Here is an 18,756-nt window from a genome sequence, read left to right as displayed (position 1 = left end):
GTTGTGAGTCCTACCTCAGCAGCATGAGTTTCTTCCTCTTTGTCTTTTCTCTTAGAGAGAACATTTGCTTTTCCTTTCTCTTCTTTTGGATGCTTGGATCCCTGTTTTTTTTCTTGGTTTGGTCTGTTTTTTTTAGCCTTCAGATAGGAAACGAAAAGAGGAAAATGAAAGAGAGAACTCTCAAGAGAAGTATTGGAAGACTCTGCAATGTCTAGAACCCTCTCTTCTAGGTTGCCATTTATGTGGATGACCAGGGCCCCATGCACTCTTTTTGCTCCATTTGCTTTGTCACCTGCTCCCCTGTGCACTCCATGATTGATAGTCCACAGGCTGATATCTGGTGTGTTCTGGACTGTTTATACATAGCTCAGTAATAAAATAGTTAAAGAGCAGGAAAAACAATGTCTTACGCCAGCTATCAGAATTCTGCACATCATTTGAACATGATTGTCATACCTGACTTCCCCCAACTTCCACAGCAACACTAACTATGGGAGAAAGCTTTCCTAGAAGATTTGGAAGGAGCAGGAGAGGAGTGCTAGTGTCATTCATGCCTTTTTCACCTCTGCTCCTCCAGAGGAGGGTGCCAGCCCTAACCCCAGGTCATTGGCTTTCAAATAACATCACGCTTCAGCCCCTTCATAACTGAGCTTCAGGTCCCATTCTCTGTGTGCACACTCTATGATGGCCCTGAACAATGACCAGGATTACTCAGCCCATTCCAGATGCTCTTCAGTACAAATATTCTGACCTGAGACAGCTTGGAGCTCTGTTATTGCATTTGACACCGAGCCCCTTGAGATCCATCTCCATGCGTATTCCCAAGGTCCACTTTGCTTTCTTGCCTTGTCAGCATGCTGTGCTTCGACCTCCTGATTTGTCTCCGGACTGTGTTCCCAGATCTCCCCTCAGCTCTGTTCCCTGTGTGTCTCTTGGCTTCAGCCCTGGCTTTTAACTTGAGTGAACCTCGTCCTGTCTACTGATCAGCCCTTGTGCTAGCACCTCCCCAGTGACCCCCACTTGTTTCGTATTATGACCTCAGACTGTGGTTACCAGCATCCTGCAGGTCTACCCATCAACCATGACCCAGGAAATTCCATGTGAACTGTGACCTGTGGCTGACCTGAGAGTAGCCCCTGACAGAACATGATCCTCTGATGAAACTGTCAAGATCCTTCCTAGAATGTGTGCTGGATGTCACCCAGTTGGATCAACTTCAACACCATGACTGGATAGCTAGTTATAGACCCACAATGGGGTTAGAGGGTTTGTTACAACCTGATGGGTCATAATGACTGTGCAGTAGCTCCTTTTAATTTTACTTTCACCAGAGAAAAATCTGAAACTGAAAGCATTTTTTTGTGATGCTCGGTCAGGAAGAATCTCCATTTCTTTGTCTCTCATTTGTCATCAATGTTTGGGCTCTTGTGCAGAAGCCAGGTTTTTGGTGTCTCTAACCCTCCTAGCTGCCTCACACACCTGCTGAAAGGGAGCCCGTGTGTAAATGGGGCAGATTGCCCTCTAACACAAGATCAGGCTGCTTGTGTTAAAAGTGAAAGTCTGGGAGGATGAAAGGCACTGGAGTGTATCGCTCTGTTAAGCTCATGCAGTTCCCCCAGTGCAGCACGAGGCAGCCTGTGAGACAGAGCTGGGGGAGATGAGCAGGGTTTCAGCTCAGGGCTATGAGGAGAGGCAGGTGAAGACAGAGACCATCTGGCTGTGTGGTTTCTCTCTCTGCTGCTGCCCTGAAACTGACTCAGTCTGCTGCTTTGTGATTGCAATCACACTCTTCTCCTGTGATTGTCTCTTTACTGCTGTTCTGTTATTGTCGTTCTGCCTTCGTTCTGTGGTTCTGCCAAAAGCAAAACAGACTGAATTCAACTTACAGTTTCAAATCTAATTTACAGGTAATTTAAAACAAATTAAGCTGGATTTCACAGGCTTGTGAGTATTATCTGTGAAATACCATGTTGGCACTGAATGTGATTAATTCTTTCTCACTTTTTGCTAAAATGTGAAATGAACTAACACATACTGTATGGAAGTGTCAATGCCAAGTGATTGTATAAAGTGTGTCTATTGTGAGGAGGCATGTTCAGCATATCGTATTGTACATTAAATAAACATTGTGTATCATATATCATATATTTCTGGTTTATAGAAAAATCAGCACTTTGTAATAAGCTAAAGATTTTATCAGATTTTATTATTTGGAATTTAAAGGTTTCTTAGATTAAAATTAATCTGGAAGCGCCTGGTCCCGTTAAGGTTTTAATCTCCGTTCCCGTTCCCTGTCCACCGGTTCCGACCCGGTTCATTGTTTTAATTCTTTGTTTGGATGGATCTCCTGGCTATGGACTTACTCTTGTGTTTTTGGATACCCTCTATGGATTACTCTTTTGGATTGTTTGCCTCGGCCACACTTCCCCCGTGCACCAGCGCACTTTGGTCACGCCCCCCTGTTTTCAGCCCCATATTCCTGCATGACGTTTTCCTAGTGTTTCCCCACTTCTTCGGATTGTGTCGTCCGCATAGGGTCCGGAAAGAACTGTTCGTTACAGGTGCTGGTGATTAAAGTCAAGCTCTTGTCTATCCTGAATTTTTTGGCTTCCACCTTCCCAATCCATACCGGTTCTGCAGTGGTGCTGAGCAGAAAGACTCAGGACGGAAATAATGTACAGGTCGCTACCCTTGAGGCGAAGTCTGTCCCAGATATTGCTATGAAGCTGCTGTGCAGCTTCTTGGACTCTGTGATGAGAGACCTTGCAACAGCACCTGAACCGCGAACCTGGACTTATTTCGCCGGGCTTTGGGTAGGTAGGGAGGTGTTCAAAGTGTGGAGTATCAGACCCAAGCTGGATGTGCTTTTCTCTGACATGTTCCCTGCACGTTTTAAGATCTCCTACAATTTGGTCATCTTCCCCTCAGAGCTATTAGTATCCAAAAAATAGATCTCGTCCAGCTTGATAACAATTAGCTGACCGCTGTGGCAATTGATCAGCAGGGGCTTCCTGTCTGGCTGGAGCCTGTAGTGGACAGTGGACGGTCCCTTCATGACCAGCAGGTTCACCAAGACCCCCCGGCCTCCTGGACGCCACTGGCCTGTACAGCTGGGGCAGCACCCTGACCCTGTCCGAGGCCCAGTGGTCCTCAGTGGGCACCGTGGTCTGTGAGGCTACCCACAGCTCCCAGGCTCCTCTCTCAACACTCCTGAAGAAATCCGAGTGTAAGGAATAGCCCAGCCCAGATTCCCAGCTTCATTCCCAGCCTAGAACTGCAGATAGTGGTGTTTAACCATAACCTGTCCATGGTGTGATTCAGAAGCAGAAGGCTCTCACCCCCTTGCCTGTGTGACCTGTCGTCTTGAGCAAGTGAGCTGCTTGTGTTACACCCGTCTCAGAGCTCTATTCACCTCTGTGGTGTGGAAATGGTCTGTTGCTGCTAGTGACACATCAATCAGAGTAAAAAAATGTTTTTGGATCTTGAGCATCAGTGTTCTGAGTATTATTGATAAAAATTGTGTATCATATTGTACATCCCTGCAACTAAACTGAAGTAGTTACTAATGATTTATTCTTCAAGACAAGCAGGGTCACCATTCATCTATTGTCTAGGATAGTTTTTACACAGTGTGCCAATGAATAGAGTTCAGAACTAAAGTTCGGGAGGGATGACAAGAGCCAGGTTCAATCAGACTCAGCTGTCAGTAATTCAAAATCACCTCTGACCGTCACTTCCTCACCTAAAACATTATACAGTAAATACTGTATGTGATCCCCCTTTCTCCCTCACATACATCTTTTACATCCCTCCTTCACCCCATCTGCAGGGGGGTCTTAGCCTCCTCGTCCTCTGCCCAGGAGGTCATCCCTCAGCCAGGAGGGTTAAGACAGATTTTAACTGAACACTCCAGAATCCTCCAGTACTCTTAATTCCTGGGTGTTATCCCCTGTGGATATTCCCTTGTGGGTGTTCCCTGTGATAAAGTGGGCTATGATACACACTCACACTTGGCTCATCCCAGAGTGAAGACTGACCCTCTGAGCTGCAGATTAAAAACTAATTGCTGTCAAATGTGTGCTGCTGTGCTGGCTACTACCTGTTAATACAAATCATTTTAGGTTAGTGGATCACTAACCTGTTGGGATAGTAGATCAGTAGTTTTAGTAGATAAGTAGATAGTAGATCAAGTAATCTGTCATTTACATGTACATGCTGAAAGCTCTTCTGTTAGCCAGTTTTAAAGAATGAAATGTGTTTTTGAAATTTGATTGTGTCTGATGTTCTTCAGTGTGTTCTACAGCATAGACCCCAGACTAAAACCCAATTTGCAATGTGACTCAATGGTTCTAAGACCCTGTTTTTTTTTTGTATGAGGTCATTACAAGTACCTGAATGAATAAAACGTCACACTATTCACAGCTACACTGAAAAAATACATACACCTGTCTTAACAAAATTGCAGTGAAAGAGGTGCCAGGCAATATTTTTAGAGCAGCAAACAAAACATCAGCTTTGTTATATAAGAAATAGGTTTACAGAATTTTACAGTGCAACTTCTTCCAACCTGAGAAGGCTAACCTGTCTGGAATACTTCTTATGTATGATTCATAAACTGAACATTAATTAAATCCTTCACCCTTTCCAGTTTTAGCCTTGAAACTTGAGAGTTTATCATTTTTCCAAACAAGGATTCGAGGATACAGGAAGAAAGCATGAGACAGCTTTTTTCACAAACAATTGTGAAATCTATCTAGATTTTTCACATTCTTTGTTTTTTTTGTAACACTGAATATTTATCTTGATCACACTTTTTGTTAGAAAACAATTTGTTTCCATGTGAGAAAAATTATAGCTTTTCACCACATCATGCTGTAACATCTTGTACATCACTACACAGTATGTACACATACAAAATAGAAGATCAAGCCTTTTACAAAAACAGACAGTTTCAATTGAAGTTCACGGACAATGGTTCTGCAGTCTAATATGTGATCTTGCTGTTTTAGATAGTGAGGTTGCTTGAATGACTTTTTACTGTTTGTAATCTGTGGTGCATTTAATTACTGTTATTTCAACTGTAGCCATAGTCAACAACCCATGTTAACACCTGTGTGTGCAAAGCACCAGTGAACTTACAATTAAAGAAAGGATTCGATGTGCACAGTTTCTGTGCTCTTGAAACACTGGCACTGGGCAGGAAGGCTGCAGGACTGTAAGATATATATTAATTGGGAAACCAGGCAGAAACCAGGGGGATCTGTTGGGAGAATCTTCGAGGATCACTTCAGTACTCCAGGCTTACAAGGGTTGCTTGTGTTCTTCACGGCTCTTACTCACTTCACAAGGGGAATGTTGTTTTGTTGTTGGTGTGTTAGGATAGGAAATGGAAACAAAGTGCCAGGATTAGGAGTCAAGGCAAGATCTGAATGAAATGCAGAAAGACACTGACCATGAAACAGAGGAGGAGTCTTTCAAAAGAGTCTTAATGGATTATGGATCAGATTGATAGTCCAACCAGCAGTTTCTTTTATTGCTCAAATCTTCTTTAGGTTCAAGGAGACTTATCATTTAACAAGAGCAAATGATAAAAATTGACACAATTTGTCTTGTGGAAGAGGGTGCTCATGAATTCAAAGTCCTTGTTTATCCAGGATGAGGAATTAAAGGCAATTTCCTGACTCATTAACTTGTGTAAATGGGAAACATCATCAGACAAATACAAAGGGAGACATCATCACAGAGTCCTGAGATCTTGAGATCCTGCCTCATTGGGTCTTTGGGGAAAATGAGATGAGTCTTTGACACACGACTTCTGCCCTTTCCTGCTGGACAGTGTGAGCAGGACACAAGATAGGAGAAGATGTTGGTCTGAAAATGTTTCTAACAGAGGAACAGGAATTCTGGACTTTCCATAAATCATGGAGGGACCTCTTTCTTGATTTAGAACTTCTTGACATCCTGAAGGATATTACAAAATCTTCAATGATCCTGAAACCACTTGGTCCACAGTCCATTCATGACTGTATTTCATGGGAATAACGTACAGTGGCTGGAAACTGCATACTTTACTGACCTTTACATGAAACTGAAATCAACCTTTCATATTTGGAATGTGTGGTCTTTGGATGATTTTTTAAACTTTCTAGAGATTCATTACTTTTATTGCACTGTGGATTCATCTTGGAATACATTTAATCACAATCCTGAGGAAAGAGACAAAGGTATGTTAAGTGTAAGTAAGTCACATGTGAATCAAGAATAGTCTATGATCAGAAATGACCTCCAGGTGTTATACAATCATAGGACAAATTAGAAACCTTACTTCCATTGTGTGTTGATGGTTCTACACAACAGCTTATATACAGTTTTGTTTCAGGAAATATATAGAATTTGTTTCAGAAGGCAAAGTCTTCTAAAATTAAGGTAAATTACACAAAGAATAGAATCAAATGTTGCACAGTGAAGAAAGACAAGGGAATCAGAGATTGGAAAGATAAACTTCACAAGAAACAGAAGTATCGAACTGTGTGTCCAAGTGTCTTCAATCCCATTAGTGTTCACTCATTACAGCAGAGACAGCAACACTAAATTCCTCTGTCAGACTTGGGGCAGGAGTTAGTCATCAGACTCTACTAAAACTGCAGCATTGCATCTAGTGGATATACTGTGTTGCACAAATTTCAGATTACAAATGCTTCTGTTAACAAAGACAGATTAAACAACCTTGATTTATATATATATACCCAGAAACCTTTAATTTACAGATTACATTCAGGTCTTGGGTTCAGGCAGGTTTAGTGACATTTGGGTTAAATGCAACAACAGGTTGGCTTTCAAAGTCTTGTTTTCCAGTGAACAGTTTGCTCCAGTCTTCTGAACTCTAAATAAACCAACATTTCCTCTCTTAAAATTGGTCCTCTATTCAAAAATACTTTGTTCTTTTTTCATTGTCATTTGCTACATTTAACCTCTAAGCATGTATGATTCCTTTAAAAAGATGAGGAGAACATTTAACTGTGAAACATAAAGCTATGAAAATCTCTCTGTAAGTGTCCTGCATTTCATCCAACATATAGCCCTTGTGTTTTGTTCTTGAAAATAAAGTGCATTTAAAATTGTGATAGAGACAAATAACATGTTATAATTACAAAGGTGAAAGAAAAGCATTATTGGCAGTAGGCAGTGTATTGAAGAGCAGGGTCTGTTCTCTGCAGTAGCAGGAGGTTTTTGTACAGCATCTCTATGGCAGTGAAGCACTGTGGTACACTTTCGGACAAGGCACCAAGGTGGTGGTCAAATGTAAGTGACTTCTCTTCTTTTATTCAACTCCACAGGCTTGTTTGACTTTTCAAACGTTTTTATGATGTTTTAACTGTTATTCTGTGTTCTTTGTGCCTCCTGATCTTGGTCATTCTTAACCGATGTACAGTGCAGAATATTTATGGTTGAGGAGGGAAATCTTGACAGGACAGAAGCTGTTTCAGTTGAGCTTCTTCTGCGACATTTTCCTCTCTCATGATCCTCAACGGTCTTGGGTGATCCAGTCTTCTGGGCTGGTTTGTGGAATTAATGCTGATTCTATCACAGGGAAACGAAGCTTTCAAACACTAACCCTCTTTGTAAAAAGATCTAAATGTAGAGTTTGAGAGTTGTTTTGGGCACTTAATGACAGAAATAAAAGAGGAAAAACTCAAACTCAGTATGTTCATTTCTAAAAGAAGTATTTTAAACTGATCTGAACTGCAGCACAGTAATATCACCATGAACTAAACTGAGGTATTAAAGTATAGTGATTACAGAGAGCAGGCAGTGCACAGGAGAGCTGGGTGCTCTCTCTGGAGGTTTTTGTACAGCCTCTCTATGGTAATAAAACACTGTGGTGGACTTTCGGGCAAGGAACCAAGGTGGTGGTCAACTGTAAGTGACTTCTCTTCTTTCTCTCAACTCAGCAGACTTTTCTTGTCTTTTCAAATGTTATTATGATGTTTTAACTGTGATCCAGTGTGCTTTGTGTCTCCTAATCTTGGTCATTCTTAACTGATGTACAGTACAGAATATTTGTGGAAGAGTAGGGAAATCTTGACAGGACAGAAGCTGCTTCAGTCGAGCTTCTTCTGTGGCATTTTCCTCTCTCAAGATCCTAAACAATCTTGGGTGACCCAGTCTTCTGGGCTGGTTCATGAAATAAATGCTGATTCTTTCACAGGGAAAAGAAGCTTTCACACAAACGTTCTTTGTTTAGAGATCTTAATGTACAGTTTAATTAATGCTCTTAATTATAGAAACAAAAGAGGAAAGACTCAAACTCAACATGTTCACTTACAAAAGAGGTATTTTGAAGCAGCACAGTAATATCACCATTTATTAAACTGAGATATTAAAGTTTTGGAATCCAAGTGATCATAGAGCGGGCAGTGCACAGGAGAGCTGGGTGCTCTCTCTGCAGGTTTTTGTACAGCCTCTCTATGGTAATATAACACTGTGGCTCACTTTCGGACAAGGAACCAAGGTTGTGATGAAATGTAAGTGACTTCTCTTCTTTCTCTCAACTCAGCAGACTTGAAAGTCCTGGAATTTTTACATTTTAGCAGTTTAGAATCTTTAATTTCTCCTGGAGCCAGACTGTCCTGTAACATTATGCTTCAGAACCTGCTTACTTTTGAATCAGCTCTAGCCCAGTCTCTTCTGTGACATGTCCAGCTGTAATAATCACAATCAGCCGTGTGCTGTGTTCAGGTTGGCTTTCAAAGTCTTCTCTGAACTTTTTGTTCAAGTCTTCCGAACTCTAAATTACCCCCAGCTTTTCTAGTGGTCATCAATTCAAAAATGCTTTTTATAGATGTTCAAACAGGGAAGAATGTTTCCACTCCTAGTGTCAGAGACTGAAATCTGTTTTATTGATTTCTTATCCTTGTATTTTGTGCCAGGTTGCTTAAAGTAAATCAAGATCAGGCACTTCACTTACAAAATTTAATTTTCTATGCAGGCTAAAAACAAACCGCTAAAACTCCACTAATAGTGGTGTTCCTAATACTAATGAATTCCTATTGCCAATCAGATTTGACATAAAGACTGCAGTGAGTCTAATCACTGCAGTTCACGTTCAGACAGGACTGATGAAGAAAACTGTTTTTTTTTCTTTTATTGTATTTGCTTAGCAGAGAAAAACAAAACCTCTTTAGGCTTTTTTGATGATCTTCATCACAAGTAAGGTTATTTTTCAATACACATTTACTGATCTGTATGCAACAGAATCTAACTGAACTGGAGGCTGCTGTCACTGTTGAGGCTGAGGTCAACTGGCATTTTAAAATTCACCCCATTTGCAATGGAATGGTTTTCTAAAGATACTGTTGCTTTTTCCTTAGACAGAGACATTATGTAAAGATAGAAATGATCAACATTCAATGTCTTTTACGTCCGGTAACACTGGAATGGTGTAGGAATTTACAAATCATCATCATTATTTTCAATATTAAATTAAATTAATTTCAGTTGATTAATCACCTTTGTTATAGTAGTAATTAAATTAATAATGCTATTGATATTAGTATAATGCACTGCAGTATGTTCATATTAATATATTAATATACTTGCAATCCACAACTGCTATCTTTAATTATCTATAAATGATCAAGTAATGATCAGATGGGCTGATGAAAAAATAGTATTTGAGAACGTAATCACTGACAAACTGCAGGTAAGTCTTTTATACTTTTTTATGTGTAGAAATTGATGACTTCTAATGTACTGATCAGCACAGGATCAAAAGAATTGAAGTTATTTTATGAACCTTGTGAAAGAATTTAAATCTTCAGGTTTTGTTGTAGCTGTTTCTTCAGACACATTTTCCTCTGCTGTGCTGCTCAGTAAAGCATGAAGTGGAACACAGATGACAGACCTAGCGCAGTTGTTTTATTAATAATGCCTAATGATAGTCTTTAGACTTTAATTTATATACAGTACGAACTCAAAAAATCATTTTAAAGTGCTTATACATTGCAGGCATGTGTGTTTACATGATTCTTGTCACATTTTGTAACAAATGAAAAATATTCCAGCACTACTCAAGTCCAGACCAGCATCAGCCTGTGCTTTTTTCAGTCTCAGCTAACAATTACCTCCACAGCTGAAGTTTAGTTTACAGCGCAGAGAAGTGACACGTACAGTTTAATGTTTAATAAGATCCTGTGAAGTGATATGGGTTGCAGATATATTAATACATGTTGTCTTTAAATTGAGAAGATTCTGCATTGGCTTATTTCAAGTCTTTCATGCAGAAAATCCTCCTCAAATAATCACTATTTGTTGATTCTGAATTTCAGCAGCAGGTAGAATGGGGAGTTAGTTCACTTGGTGGCTCTGTCTAAGTGTCAGTGAACTCATTGGAAACTGGGCTGGCTGACTCTGCAGACCTGTTCTATCTGTATCAGAGGCGAACAGGCTGCTCAGGGTCACAGCTTGGAGTCCAGGCTGGTCCAGGACACCTGGTGCAGAGAACCCAGGTGCCACGATTCCAGTGACGAGTCATCAGAACCTCAGAAAGGCTCCAAACAAGCACAGACCTGTCCTGCTCACTAGGATACTTGTAGCACATTGATCTAAGGATGTCAAGGGGCTTCTTTGAAAGCATTCTCATTTATGATATGTGTAACTTTAAAACATATGTATTGATGTTAATTGTTGGGTTTCAAAACTACAGATACAGGAGTAGAAGGAAACCTGATCTTTGTTTAGAAGCGCATGTTGTGTTTCTAGGAGTCCCAAAGTGCGGTGTGTGTTGTCAAAGTTAGTGAGGCTCAGTCTTCTGCTGTACACCAGTCCTGACTCTCTGCCCTGCTCTGTCTCACTCTCTCCCAGCCGGCGCCAGCGTGAAGCCCAGTGTCGCTGTTCCCCCCGTCCCCCAGTGAGCTGTCCGCCAACTCGGCCACACTTCTCTGCCTGCTCAGCGGCTACTCCCCCGAGGGGGCCAGCGTGGAGTGGACGGTGGACGGCTCCAAAGTGACCAGCGGGGTCCTGACCAGCGCCGAGGAGGGGAGGGACGGCAAGTTCAGCCGCAGCAGCTCCCTGAAGCTGAGCAAGGCCGAGTGGGAGGCCAAGGAGGAGTACGTGTGCACGGTGACCCACGACAACTCGCCGGCCTCCTACAGCGTCCGCAGGAGTCAGTGCGCGGGCGCCGCGGCGTGATGCTGTCCTGGGAGAAGAGGGGAAGAGCCGCCCTCTCCTCGGCCCCAGTGTGTCTGCAGATCCTGTCGAGCCACGCAGCAGCTCAGTAGCCTCGCATGTTAGTCTCAGCCTCCGGCCGTCACTAGAGCTTGTCTGGTAACTGGTGTGTGTTTGTGTAGCCTAGGACATTTTTCACTGTTTGTTTCGCTCTAGATGTTCAAATAAAATATTGAAGTCAGAATCTGGAGTTGTGTCACTTTGTGTGCGTTTGATTTTCTGAAAAGGAATATAAGATCTCCGGGTTGAGAAAGGTCCCAGTTTGACCCTGTGGCACAGAGAGCCTCCATATCAAAGGCAGCTGGCAGCTCTTAACTGAAAGACAGGGGGTCTTCTTATTACAATAAAAATAATAATTTAATTGATTTACCTGACATCTTCATCATCAAAGATACCCAAAAATTAAAGAACTTAAAAATAATAATAATAAACTTTATTTTATATAGCGCTTTTAAAGGTGGCTTCTCAAAGCGCTTTACAGAATGACAACAACAATAAATAAAAAGAATACACAAGATAAAACACAATTATAATATACAGAGGAGACCGTGGATGGTGGTACTATGTATAGTAGGAGCAGAGGGGTAAAGAATGGAACAAGCTGAGTAAAGGCTCTTCTAAAGAAGGTTTTGAGTCTGGATTTGAAGGAGTTTAGAGAAGGTGACTCTCTGATATCCTCGGGGAGAGAGGATATCATGTATTATCATACAGTACATGATAATACGGTATATAATATATAATATCTATAACATATACTGTAACATATAATATATTATATATTATGATATGTAGACTGGGTGGATTAAAAAATCTCCTGTCATGGGTTATTATCAAACAATTCAGTGACTAAAAGCAGTGCAGCTTAAGGGACAGAGACTTCAGTGAAACCACAGACCAGCTCGATGCAGAGTCAAGACAGCAGGGGCCTGAGGAGGCTGGAGACACACAAGTGTGTCTGGGGATCTGGCTCCTCCTCAAGGGTGGACAACCAGCAGTACTGGAGGCTGGAGAGCGAAGAGAAGCAACAGCTGGACATGAACAGAGACGAGGAGGAAGAATTAGAGATTATATACAGTGTATATTATAATGTGTACTGAGTACTGACATTGTGAAATGTTTCACATTACTCTGAATTGCAAACTCAGCACTGACACACCAGGATCTACAGTACCACAGTGTTATCAAATTAACAATTGTTTTTCCTGCATACTGACAAAAAGAGTCGGTACATAAGAGCCATTTTGTGCTTGTCCTGCCGTTACTTGTCCTGTTTCTAATCTTTCATAGTTTGTATACATTCTGAAACATGCCTTTGCATTTCACATGTATAATCTTTTATCTAGTAGTGACGTTTACACACCCTGTGAATATATATCAACAGCATACATGTATCACATATAATGTGTGATAAAAATCAGAATAAGGAATATGGTCTTATAATATGGTCAGGCTAGCTCCTTGAAGAGTCTGACAGCAGGGCCCTGAGGAGGCTGGAGATACCCAGGAGTGTCCAACAGCAGGCCAGTTGGCTCATCTTGCTTATTTGGCAGTTTAGTAGCAAATTTGATCTAACATTTTACCCAGACTTTTCTTAAAGGTGCCCAGAGCTTGAGACTCATCCACCTGGGTGATATACTGTATTCTAAATACCCAGAACACGTTCGTTACAGCATCAGTTTTCATTTTTCATCCTGTATTATTTCCATTTTAGTTCCAGTTATGACTTTGCATCCTTGTTTGACTCCTGAGTGTGTAAAGGAGCCTGTATGTTGAATCTGTCTATACCCATTATAGTTTATATATCTGGAACAAATCTCTCAATTTCCTCTGTTCTAGTCAGATGGCTAGAACTTGTCTGTATACAGGTATAACTGTATATGAATTGGGCTTGTCTGTACAGTATAAGACAATCCACTGAAACTAGGATTTATTATTGTTGCTCTTCATTTAACTCTTTCTCAGACTCTATTCTCCTTTTTGATATGTTGTCCAAAACTGAACACAGTTTTTTTAATCGAGGCCTTAGAGGTGCCTTGTAAACCTGGAGTATAACGTCCCCGGAATTAGATTCCACTCTTCCTGCTCTGTACTCAGTTTGCTTTATTGATTCCCTACATTGTCTGGATGAAGACATAGAACAATCATCCAGATCTCTTTTGCGTGTAACACCCTGCAGTCCAGACTCATCCATGCTAAATATACACAACGTACACTACCTGCCTGGATCACCTTGCACTTACAGTAACAATGTTAAATTTCATACCAGGTGTCTGCCCAATTTCTGATTTTGTCTTTAAAGTCTTATTTAGTTCCCTTACCGCTGCTTCTGTGTTAACCACTCTCTCAGACTTTAATTGTCTAAAATTTAACCAGTTTGATAACTATACCTGAAGCTGATGTTTAGATGGACCAGGAAGATGATGGGCCCAAAAACCCATCCTTGATGCACACCACTAGTTTCATCTGCCCAGATAAGTGTGGTACCCCTTAAGATTATGAACTATGCGCTTAAGGCTATAAACATAATGTTCCCTCTTAGCCAGTTACCAATCCATATACATAAGGTAATGAGACTCGAACAGTGAATTTGGCCATCATGAGTTCTGTTGCATTTCACTCAGATTTCAGATTGTTCCTTCTTTCTTTTTAGGCCATGAGGTGTTTTGGTCTCTGTTCCATTTAACTAAACCCTACTGGACACTATTATGTTTTTTTTTTTTTAATTTCAAGTTCTCCACTTAAATGTCTAGTCACTTTAAAGCACACAAACAACAAACAAAAGAAAAGTGTTGAGGTTTTCCTAGTTAATTCAATGATTAGTGATTAAATAAAAAAATCTGCAGATCTAAAGGAGCTACTTGCAAATGTAAGTGGTAAGAATGGGCAAAAGAGCATCCTCTAAGTTGTACTTGTAGCTTTCTCTTACAGACAGTCCGACAGAAAGGGCTCAACCGGTGAAGGCACCTTTTGGAGTTCAGGCTGGGCTCTGAAGAACATATATTACTGGACTGAATCTATTATATAACTTACTCAATACCATAACTTAAACACAGACACTGACACACTCAGTCCAGGGACAATCTTCCCAGAAACTACTTAACCTGCCAGTATGTCTTTGGACTGTGGAAGGAAAACAGAGCACCAATCATTGCTAAAACTGTCAGTACCCACTATCAATCTTAATTCACAGTGTGGCCTTTTCCAAGAGATCAGCTTCTTACATTTGTGGGGAGTTTTCGGGGTTCTCAGCTTATTTATTTTAATTAGCATCCTGTACTGTGAATGGTCGGTGTGAATATTAATATTAATTGTGTAAAAGCCTTTAAAAACATCTGAGGGAACTGTACAGTATTCTAAGTGCTGAAGAAAGAGAGTTAATTAATCTGTCATAAAGGGATACGGATGATGGTCTGTAAGACTGGAGCTGCCTGCTGCTCTCTGAGAGACTCTGACACCTGCAGCTGGTCTATTCTGGGAGCGCGTCGGTCACGCTGGGGCACCTGCGCATCTAGCTATGCAAATCCTCTCGGCAGCGGTTTCGCTTTCTCCTCCCCGTCTTCCAGTTTCACAGCCAGAAATAGCCCGGGGGCGGCGGGCAGCGGAGCGCGGCTGGGGAGATTTGCCTGCCTTGGCAGAGAGCCAGCCGGGCGCACAGCGCAGTGGTTTCGGAGAGCCCAGCTGTCTGAGCCACAGGCAGGAGCTCAGGAGGAGGAGCTCAGCTGCGCTGTTTAACTCTTTGACTACGTGAGAGACGGAGAAACGAGAGGTGCTGTAACGGTGCACAGATAATGAATTCAAATTTCTAGATTAAATGTAATTTTCTGAGACTGAAGATATCTGGAACTGTCAGTTACAAAAGAAGTTCAAGAAGGGAGCTGTGATAGCATGTGTAGACTGCAAAGGAACAGGTAAAGGTTTATTCCAGGCTTAAGGGAAAAGAAAAGAAAAAAAGACCTTTCAGGTGAGAGAAGATGGATCCACAGCTGAAACGTTGTGTTTCCTTTCTTTTCAGCATGGAATAAACCTCTACCTGATCGTTTACAAAGATATGTGTTAAAATCTGACATATTAAAAGAATAATACAAATTAATTTGACTAATTAGTCTAAATTCCCACCAGAAATCTTAATTCACAGTTTGTTAGCACTGGCCTTTTTCTATGGATTATTTTCTAACATTTGTGTAGATCTTTTGTGGTTCCCCATTTTATTGATTTTAATCACTATATTATCCAGGTGTCAGAGTCTGAATTTTACTTATTAATCTGTAGTACACAGATAATATATCATATCTAGCAAATAATTTACTAATATAACTTCATTTACAATTTCCTACCTGTAATTTTGAGCATTAAAATGACCGTTTTATTTATACATTTGACATGCGCTTTAATTGCACCCAGGTTTAGTCTGAGTGCTGTATGAATGTTGGTAAACTCCTGTTTTTACTGCATTGATGAATGATGACAACAGCATTAAGAAACAGTTCAAGAGACTTAATCTGCCTGGGCTCCTGTAAAATCGGCTTGTAAGGAATTCGTTTTACTTTTTTAGCTTGTTCTCACACTGAATCTAGGATTATAGCCTGTTTCTTAAATATTACGGCATCAAGTACTTTGTGAAACGATTCATACTGAACACTGTTTACTCAGTGTTATTTACTCATCTGGTGTTGTTTCTCCTATTAAACCGCACCCAGTTGTGAACCTCTGTGTGAACTTTATAATACATCTAGTATATGCCAGTATAAATCTTATAAAACATACAATACATACTGTACCAGATAGTATACTGCTCAGATTTCTGTCTTTTCTTGTTATATACAGTATATGCCTTGTTTTGAATGAATAATGAAGTGTTTATTGATTCTTGGGCTGTTGATAGGCCAATGGATATTGTGGAGGTTTAGAAATTTATTTTTTTGATAACCTGAGATCTGGACATTTCTATCTTAATTTTCACTATAAGATTGGAGAGGTCTGTGTGAGGGATGTTGGTCTTGAATGGGGGCAGGGTGATTACCCAACTCAAAAAAAAAAAACGTTCCAGGGGTCAGGTTACTTAGACACTATGTTTTCACATGGTTTTATTGGAAAGATGCAGTTTGATTATATCAGACATCCAGACATAATATTGATGCTGCTGTATTTTGGAAATACTTCCCATGTTTATGTTGTATTCTTGATTTGAGAAAGTGTTACTTGATGGTGTTTTGTACACATTATAATGATGTAAGCATGGTATCGAATCCCTTGTCATTGCAGCAGAATTGGGCCAAAGATGTATTTTGACCTTTTCAACATTCCCTGGATTCTACAAATTAATTCAGCCACAATGATTTTATACAAAGTTGCATCTTTTTTATGATATCACCACAGTGTTATTTGGTTAGCAGGGTAATTTTTAATCAATGTGTTTTTCCTTGTTCCTGTCAGCTTGTTATGCTCTAATTGTCTTTATGCTTTCTCTCAGGAATGTCACCACTTAAAGTTTGTACAGTATCTTGTGACAGATGGATCTTGTGGTAGTTTGGGAATAATCTCTATGAAAAAGATTACTTTAAGCCTGTCTGTTGAATCTGTCTGTACTGATCACAGCAAAACAAAAGAGATGTGCTGAAGTCAGAGGAACTAATCTAGGATAAACTGTGGCAAAGAGTGAAAGATGAACACAAAGCTTAACAAAGCAGAACAATGTTCAAAATACTGTGGATACATACAGTATGTGATCTTTCAGAAAGTTTTTTTTATTTAATTGAATGTGGAAATTATAATATCTCTGCTTTCCCAGGAAATGGAGGTATTAGTAATGTAAAATGATAACTTCGACATCCTACCAAGTATTTTGCCTGCTGTAAATACATGTACAGTACTGTACTGTTGCGATAATATTTTACTGCACTGACTGGGTAGAAAAAAGCTATTATTCTTGGAAAACAATTGCAGTGTTTCAGATTGTGTATGACTGTTCCAGCCTGTATTAAGATTAATGTAGTTTTGAAGCTGAGGTAACCAACTGCTATTCTTTGTGCTGGAGGTGACTCGGCAGAGTTACCAGCAGTGGCAGGAAATGGTAGGAGAATTAAAGGAGAGTCTTCAGTCTGTTCACTTGCATTTCAGATGCAGTATATACAGTACTTTATTATACACAACTAAGACTCACATCACATAAATTACAATCCACAGGGAGTTCTGGGATAAATAAACCTTTTTTTTGTCTGCTTCTCCTTCAACTGTAATTGAACTTTTTATAGTTTACTGTTGCTTTTTTAAGTAAATTGTCAGAATTTGCATTCTGATATAAGTTATAAATTAAATTCCCAAATGTTGCACTTGTAATAGTAACAATCACACTTTACAGTTTTGCATTTAGATAAAGAAATAAAGATTTACTTTAAAAGTAATATGTGCCATTGGATTTCTTGTTCAATTAGCGGGAAAATATTGTGATTGTACAAAGACAAAGTAAAATACAATAGAAATGCCGACAGTGGAGCACGGAAGCGTACGGAGTCTTATTATTATAAAATGTATCATTTATATGAGATAGCATTGTGTTTATACGATAAAAGTATCTTGTATATATGACACATGTATTGTATTTACACGAGAGTTAATTTGTGAACAATGTTGCCTACTATATTAATACTGTATATTGCATTGTACGGAATATTGTAACAAGACGGGGTCAGCGATGATGGAGACAGGAACTTGGGCTCTTTTAAAATCTCAGCGCATTATAGTCGGACGTGCGTCCGGCTCAGCACCAGCAACAGGGAAAGTACGAACAGAGAGACACAGCGTACAACACGCTGGGTCATTTCGTATACAGTACGTGGTATAGAGTGATAAGTGGGTACAGATATAAAAGGGGCTGCAAAACTGGGATAACTATTTACAGGGACCCCAGCAACCTATCAAGGGTGTACACCCGTTCAGAATGGTCAGCGGCACTGGCCAGTGGCTCCCCTAGTCCCCGCCCTGACCATTACTACAGTACTACTCCCGTCCTGCCCCTCGCCGCGCACTCTTCGGCCGCAACGCCAGGCGAGGACGCCACACTGTGAAATAATATTGTCCCCTGCAAAGTAGCATTGACTTAAACAGTAGAATACTTCCACACTCCTCTTTTCGAAAAAGAAAATCTTAAGTGTTCAGTCTTTTGGATACATGAAGTACAACGCAGTGTCAGTAAATACGGAAGCGCATTGCTGCCAAAAAGGGTAAAAAAATCGCCCTTTTTTACGAGATAGCAATGATTACTTAAGTGTATACACAACCTGTTGTGTTGTGCACTGAACGCATGTAGAAGCTATGTATCATAGTGCATCATATACAGAAACTGATGAAACAGATTGAAACTGGTGAACATCCTGAAGTACAAAGAAGTGTGAGGCAGCAAAGCATCTCAGACAGGTTCACAGGAGAGGTATCTCAATATCAGGCAGACTGGATTCTTAGGAGAGGCTGTATTGATAGGATAAAACAATCCTTTGGACAGGTAGGGTGAAATGAAAGAGTTGCACTGTTCTC

The 18,756-nt window shown here is 40.4% G+C and overlaps 1 long non-coding RNA gene across 1 annotated transcript; it reads left to right on the top strand.

Annotated features, from left to right (window-relative positions):
• Window positions 1–6,234: 6,234 nt before the first annotated feature.
• On the top strand, window positions 6,235–11,410 carry LOC148646828 (uncharacterized). Its single transcript, XR_015927676.1, has 2 exons — window positions 6,235–7,302; window positions 10,864–11,410. It is a non-coding gene; the product is annotated as an uncharacterized LOC148646828 (long non-coding RNA).
• Window positions 11,411–18,756: the final 7,346 nt, after the last annotated feature.

Source organism: Lepisosteus platostomus, chromosome 16 (genome assembly GCF_059453375.1).
Source record: "Lepisosteus platostomus isolate fLepPlt1 chromosome 16, fLepPlt1.hap1, whole genome shotgun sequence".
Taxonomy (NCBI): Eukaryota; Metazoa; Chordata; class Actinopteri; order Semionotiformes; family Lepisosteidae; genus Lepisosteus; species Lepisosteus platostomus.
The sequence above is the reverse complement of the archived record's forward strand: the minus strand, read 5'-3'. Positions and strand labels throughout refer to the sequence as shown.